Source organism: Thermobia domestica, chromosome 8 (assembly GCF_964235325.1).
Source record: "Thermobia domestica chromosome 8, izTheDome1.hap1.1, whole genome shotgun sequence".
Classification (NCBI taxonomy): Eukaryota; Metazoa; Arthropoda; class Insecta; order Zygentoma; family Lepismatidae; genus Thermobia; species Thermobia domestica.
Window position 1 is genome coordinate 39,848,300 of NC_137461.1, and position 7,738 is coordinate 39,856,037.

Below are 7,738 nucleotides of genomic sequence, written 5' to 3' on the forward strand. Positions count from 1 at the left end.
CATTCATATCTTTCATTTTAATGTCTTACAGTAGGAATACTTCTTCAAGTTCTTTGCCTATCGGCATGGTACCCTATATTGAGGTGACATTGACTCTTAGAACTGCCATACTTATTTTTTGTATTTTGTTATTTTAGTTCCACCTATTAAGCAGTTTGGTATCGATAACTAACATTTCTAGTTTTAATTTACAATTTCTGTAATATCCTGTTGCTCTTTTATATTTAATTTACATTTCATATATTTTGTTTTAGTTTTTGTTGACTTTTTAAATCGCATGTATTATGTCTATTTTTTATTTTCTCTACTAATGCGTCCACCTTATTTTCTTCTACTTCTGATTGATTTATTCTCTCTCAGAATATTTTTCACAGTCAATTCATTTGACATTGTATATTTGTGAGGTTATCGATGAATCCATTGTTTTATTTGAAGCTTTACTATTGCAGTATGCGGCAAAACAAACAGTACTGAAATCATATCGTTGACATTTATTTATTTATCTATTTATTGTATAACATAATGAAACATAAGAAATGTCACGAGGATGTCAACTAATTGTTACTCAACACAAATTGTAAATTTAAGAGGAATCGAGTTTATACATCACGTGTTCAAAATGTTGACCATTACGTCTAACATTCTTCATAGTTGTTCTGTAGATCGATGAACATGTTAGTGAATACGGCTTGCTGGAACAACAAAACAAACGATCGAATCTTCTCTCTTAAATCCAGTACAGTGGTAGGGTATTATCTATTCGGAAAATTGCTTCCTTTAGTATACCCCACATGGAGGCATCTCCACTCATCTCCTGCAGTGAGATGCTGGCCCACACCGCTTGAGCGGAAATAGTGCTCTAAAATACACAGCTTCTCCTCTGTTGTAAGTAACATTATCTTCGCTCCAAGTGCATACTCCGCTAGCCCACACACAGCTAAGCATACAATCTGGCGCTCACAGCTCATAACACATTGCGCCCGCGCACCATTTGCATTGGAATTTCAGTACTGTTTATTTTGCCGCACACTGTAAATTCAAATCCGATTACATCAGATTAGTGATGGGCAGTGGGAATATTCCCGGAGGGAAGGAATTTAAAAATGGGAATATTCCCGGGTTTTTTCCCTGGCCTATAAATTCCCGGGAAGGAATTTATTTCTATTTCTTTATTTTATCTTCCAAATTATAAGAACCATATGACTAGTTACTTTATTTTAATATATTATGATTTACTTCTAGGTTTTAAATAATTTTGAGGTTAAAAAATTTAAAATTATATGACGGTACTTTATATAACTAATAGTATGATTTTTTAAGTTCCATTTCCATTTGCACTAAAAAGTAAGGTAATTGTTTAGAATTGGGGGGTCAAAACTAGCAAAAAGTAGGATGATTTACGGAAGAAATGAGTTGATAGTGATGTTCAAGTAGTCAAGAAAGTATGGAACACATTTTTTAGGGCAGTAGGGGATTTATACAAAACAGAAAGGTAAGTGGAAGTGATTTATGTGTGAAATGAAAGTGAATTGTTGGTAACGAAGATAGAAAACAACGTGCCATGGGGGCTCTCACCCGCCTTCATTCGCTAACGCTCGCTCTGCAACGCTGTCTGAATTTAATGTCGGTACCGTAACTTAACGTATGAAACCATAAAACAACCGCATCGGAATAGAATATCGCAAAAAGTAGGTGCAAAACTGGCCCCCAATGCTAAAGAACAGCCAAAATTAGCAAAGTACTAATTTACAAATGACGAAAAGGAACCATTTTATAAAGTAGGCCTAATTTAGAATTATGTAGAAATAGAGATGAAGTACTGTTAATAAACCCTGAACCACAATTAGTAATAGACGTCTGTCTGTCTCCTCTCTCTGACTCGAATTTCTAAAGAGGTAGGGCTACTCGGACTTCTTTTACATGTGAATTAACGTATGGAATTTCGAGAAATAGGTAGAATAAAATGTCGTGTATGGCAATGTTACGCGCTAAAATATAAAGATAAGTAAGTATCTTGCAAATTTTGTGAACATAAATATGTATGCGCAAATGTTGATAAATTGGTGAGACATGTATCTTCTAGCATTTACCCAACCTATTTGGTTTATAACATTTATAAATTTAATGTGTTTATAATATCATTAATAGAGTCAAGTAGATTAAATCCACTTACATATAAATTTAAACTGTTACTATATAATTTTTTCACACATATTTAATTGATAGAACATATTGTAAATAAATATACATTTATGCTTACTCTCTAAATATAATAAAGTGTTAATAAAGTAACATAGTACCGTTCAAAATATACATTTTAAAGAATGCTCTGTGGACAACAGTAATCACAACAGTAATATGTTTTGATATAAAAATTAATTCAACTTTGAAATCATAATATAGTAATAGAATGCAGTTTTCTTTCTGATTGAACATAAATTCCCGGATAAATTCCTATTTTGGGAATCTTCCCGGGAATATTCCCAGGGAATATTCCCGAAAAATATCTTCCCGGGATTTTACCCATCACTACATCAGATTGACCACGTCCCAGTGTTGCCACAGTCCTAGCTCTGAAATGGGCTGAAAAATGGTACCAAATTGAAACAAAAAGGGCTGAATTCATAATTTTATACCAGTATGATACATTTCTTTATAACACGAAACTAAATGAGGTAAAGTTCTATAATACTTATCCCCCCTCCCCTTCCCATCTTCCAGGAGTCCAAATCAACGCGTCGAGATTGGTCTATACAAAAGAAATGTTCGGGTATCTTTATGTTCGTCAATATGACGTCACTAGTAAACAATTTAGTCATGTAAGTCGGTAACTAAGTCAATGTATTTTTTCGTGATATCAGGCACGTAGCCAGGATTTCATGAAGGGGGCGGGTCCGTGACATAAAATACTGTGGTCATCATACCAGAGGCTCGATCATTCTAAATTATATTAGTGGAATATATATTGGTTCGTTTAGCCAGGATTTCGTAACGGGGGGGGGGGGGGGGCGTGACATGAAATTCTGAAAGCCCATGAGCTCGAGGATGTGTTGGTAAGTATTTCAATAACAAACTATGAAGAAATCTCGAGTAAAATAATAAAACAAATATATTGAAAAAGATTATACAATATTTACGTCTTTCCTCTGCTTATTCAAATATAACAATTTTCCTTTCATTATGACCTCAACTATTTGAAAAAGTAAAATATTATCGTATCGTTGTCGTAAAATATTTTACAATATCTGCGTTCCTTTCTCTGTTGTATCAAATGTTAACAGAACTTTCTTTCCAGATACATTTTTGTTTTTATTATTCCGTCAACTACTGTCTGTTCCAAATGACAGGTTAAAGGAGCAGTAGGAAATTGTTTTTGAAATAACATGTTTGATACTGCAAGGATGCGATGACGAAATATTTTGATAAAAAATATCCACGCTGTTACAGAACGGCACTATGCTTTCCGAAGCTTGAAATCTTCCTGACTAGAAATTCTGAAAAATCGGTAACTTTTCTAGAAATTTCAAATTCCCTGACTCTTGCAGGATATCTCGTTCACTTCGCCACCATGAATTGCAAGTAATACAAATCTCCTCATAAAAAGAGTAGCCAAAAGCTTCCTGTAGTTTATTTTTAACTCTGATACTTCTTTTTCTCATTTCATTTTGTTTCATCCTTCCTTAATTTTTTTCATTCCTGGCCTCGAAGGGAGGGTCCGGATCCTACCCCCCTTGGCTACGTGCCTGGTGGTATTATCGTTTTGGTGTAGAATCCTTGCAATGACACATAAATGATAGACTTACTTGAGCACACGCTAGTCTTTTTTAGAATATTCAACACTTCATTCAACTTTTTTTTTGGTAAGATTTCAAGCTAAAAGTTCCATCACATTGTTTCTTTCTCATCTTCTTCATGCGCTGAGTGAATGCACCCATTTTGCGTCATTTGTTTCCCGGTATAGTTCGATTTCCACACAAAGTTCGTAGCGTTATGCGGTGTAACGTCACACAATGAATGTTCAACAGCATTTTTAAAGAGTCCAGAACACAGTATGAGTAACGTGACATGTAGGTAAAGTCTTACTGATATTTTTGAAAATGTGACAATATTTGTTAAATAGTGCTGAATTGGGGTTAAGTTTAGAGTTACCCCTCCGCTTTTGTATAAAAATCAGGAATATTTACAGGAGAAACGAGGTAAGAAATGATAATTTCAAGTTTTTATTTGATGTTTAGGAATGTAAGTTCGGCAGGAGAGTTATCTTTAATACGAGAAAAGATATGTGGAAGTTAGTACTATTTGCCGGATGCAGAAGCATTCGCGGAAGGTTTCAGCAGCATGGTGGGTTGTAAAATATGGCGAATATGGCGATCAGGTGTAACGGATGCGCAAAAATAATGAAGACAGCCTTTTAAATTTTTGTGAAGCCCACGGAGTACTGAAGTTAAGTGAAATGTAACACTTTTTAATACTTTAAGCATTGTTTTTTGTATGTTGCAAAATCCAAGGGCACCTTCAGACTGGAGGGGCAACTCTAAACTTAAGCCCTGAATTGGGTAGAATTGTATCAAATTTTTCACAAAAGGGGCTGAAAATGCCAGCGTGGTACCAACGGGCCGTTGAATGACAAAAGGGGCTGAATTTGGTACAATTGTACGAAGTGTGGCAACAGTGCCACGTCCTGTACTCCCCAACTTGTAATTGTATTGCTGAGTTAAATTTTTGACAGGGTCATGTCTGTGTTATACTCCATTCTTTGTGTATTGTTGGAGGTACATCAATTCAGAACATTTAATTACAACTAATTCGTTATGTGCGACCCTTTCTTCTAGTTCCTCTCCTTTACCATTGGCTACGTTCGCGATGAGTAATTTTGAGTTTTCGTCCATGTATATTTGTCTGTCATCCTTTCGTGAGTTTCGTACATATATTATTTTTAGGTTTATTAAATAAACTTCGACGTCTATTCTAAGTTTACTATGACACTTTATAATTTTGAAACTTCCAAAATTTGTCGTGAGTCCCATCTAGCGGTCCAAGATTTTCTGTATTGCATGAAATTTAAAGTTTGATAATTCTTATTTCTCTTTATTATCATATCTATAGGTTTCTTAACTGTGGGATTTTCATCTAGTTTCTCTTCAGGGTTGTAACTTGTGTGTTGAGGGAGGGGGGACAGGGGCAACTGGCCCCCAGGGAAGCTCCCAGCCGTTCGAGAGGGACCCATTTTAAGACAAAATTTTCTTACTCCATGTACAATACGAACAAGAAATTATAAATGAAGCATCAAACAGGTTCACTACATTACATAAACAAAACAGCACACAAAAGGTAAATAAAACAAAAATGAATCGTGGATCCATTTCAGTAAAAAATGTCTACTATTAAGGGCCCTAGAAATAATATTTATTCGTATGGCTCTTAAGATTTGTCAATATTGTCCCCTTAACTAATTTGTCATGTATGGAACGGGTCCAGGTCGTAACTAACGGCCCGCAGACCTTGTCGTGTGGGAGGATCCACAGGCTCCGGGGAGTCATAAAGAGTGAGAGTAAGATGGAAAGAGGGGATCCAAGAATTAGAATAACAACTTTTCTAGGAGCCCAAATACGCGTATTAATGCTATTCCCCCCCAGAAAAAATCTAAGTTACGGCGCTATTTCTCTCCCATGTTTTTAAGTTTTTACCCTTATGTTGTCTTTCTCTCCTGAGTAGATCATCTCTGTAGTTTCCATTACTGTTTCTTTGTTGTTTCTATGTAGCGTTTCTGTATTAAAATGAATCTTATTTCTTATTTTTCTATCAGTTCTTGTATTTCATGAAATCTGTTCGTGTAAGTCACCCAAGACACTTAAAACTGAAATTATTTGTTCGATACATGGCAGTTTATGACATAACTGGCTTCTTACCCACGGTGCAAAACTTGACTATCAGCAGTAAACTTTTCTTCCTACTTGTAATGGATATCTGAAAGGAGACAATCAGTAAACCGAAGCAATGAATCTACACCAAGAATAATAGGAATACTTGTAAACGGTTTAAAGGAGTACTTCATCTGAGGAAAATGTTTCAGGAAAAATAATACCAGTATTGCAAGCAATATTGTTGGTAGCTTTTCTATATGACATGCTATAATAGTAGTAATGAAGAAGCTAAAAGCTTAGAGTCACAAATAACTGAGCTTAGAGACAAAGGTAGCCTTTAGCCATTGGGCAACCTCTTTCCCAACGTTGTTGTAGTGGATCCGCCACTGACAACATTACGTCTTCGTTCAAAAAAATATTCACACATAATACTAATACAAACCACTAATAATCTCTTTCTATTTTAGGATATCCTTTCTTCCCATATTACTATGGAGGATTCTGGGGACGCTAAAAGCAACCGCTGTGGACTAAAACTGAAAACTACAAAAAACATGACAACTGGATGCTGGAAGTGTGTATTTTGGATGTTTGTAGATTCAGTATTTACTTGTATATTGTAGTAACTTTAACTAGTAATCTCAAACATTCCTTTTTTGTATGTTTCCTTTCCGCCTATTTGTGATCGTTCCCTGTAAACAACATTATATAAATGTAATAAAAGTAACTTAGTGCATGATATGCTGACTTTTAATTTTTTAAACGTTAATTAACAGATACAGCGAGAATATCACAAAAAATAATAAAGAATACAAAAATTAATTACAATAAAACATTATACAAACTTTCATATCTTAGGTCTAAAATACTATGTTTGGGGGGCGCGGTGGCTCAGTGGTAGAGCGTTCACCCCCGATACTTGGGGTCTCTGGTTAGATACCAGCTCGATCCGTATGGATTTTGTGGTGGACAAACACCTTGCTCGTGGGTTTCCTCGGGGTTCTCCCGTTTCCGCCCACTTTCTCCATTGCACCATTTCATTCATTTCTCATCTTCACAGTCTCCTTTTGCCTCACCTACATAAGCGTGGAACGTAAAACTCAAAAATTCATTCATTCTAAAATATATTTAATTTAACGTCCCGCCTTTATGGAATTAACTCTAAAAAGAAGAGTGAAAATGGTAATGAAAGAATAATTGAAATAGCAAATTGGTATGAAATAGGTTAGTCTTCAGTGAAAAAAATGAAATGAAATCTTTGAGTTTAATGTCCCACAAGTATGTCCTTTAGGCTATGGGACACGATGATTTAAGCATGTGAATGATGATGGAAGAATGAGAAAGTGGGAAAAGTGGAAGTACACGGAGAAACATCACGAGCACGTTGTCCACTTCAACTTTACTTGGATCGGGTATCAAACCAGGGACTCCACGTACCAGTGGTTAATAATTTACCACTGACACACCTTGCCCCACTGCCTTGTTGTATACTGCAATTTCACATGGTTCATATCGAATCAATGATACTTCGCATAAGGAATGAACACTGTACCACTAAGTATAACAGTTGCTAATTATAAACTTTAAAAGAAAAGTGTTGATTTATGATTCTTAATTCTATATTAACCTACTTTCATATTCCTAACCTGAAAAAGGAAACTTTAATGTTACATTATTTGTATTTCCTATACGAGCTGTCTGCAGCCAGATCTAACTAAGTACATTTTCATGCTTAAGAAAATCTACCTTTGAATGGCCCCAATTTGACACGAAATACTTTCCAAATGCAAATATTATACAGGGTTAGCCTAAATGTTTCATCAGGCATCAAAGCACTGTTTATTTACAAGTATTTTCTATGTGGCGTCCAAAGA

At 35.3% G+C, this 7,738-nt stretch overlaps 1 long non-coding RNA gene across 1 annotated transcript in view; it reads left to right on the forward strand.

Moving 5' to 3' along the window:
* Positions 1-6,598, forward strand: part of LOC145691694 (uncharacterized) — a 30,312-nt gene extending 23,714 nt beyond the window's left edge. Inside the window, exon 3 of the long non-coding RNA XR_014132498.1 lies at positions 6,332-6,598. This is a non-coding gene — a long non-coding RNA (uncharacterized LOC145691694). The remainder of the gene's footprint in view (positions 1-6,331) is intronic.
* Positions 6,599-7,738: the final 1,140 nt, after the last annotated feature.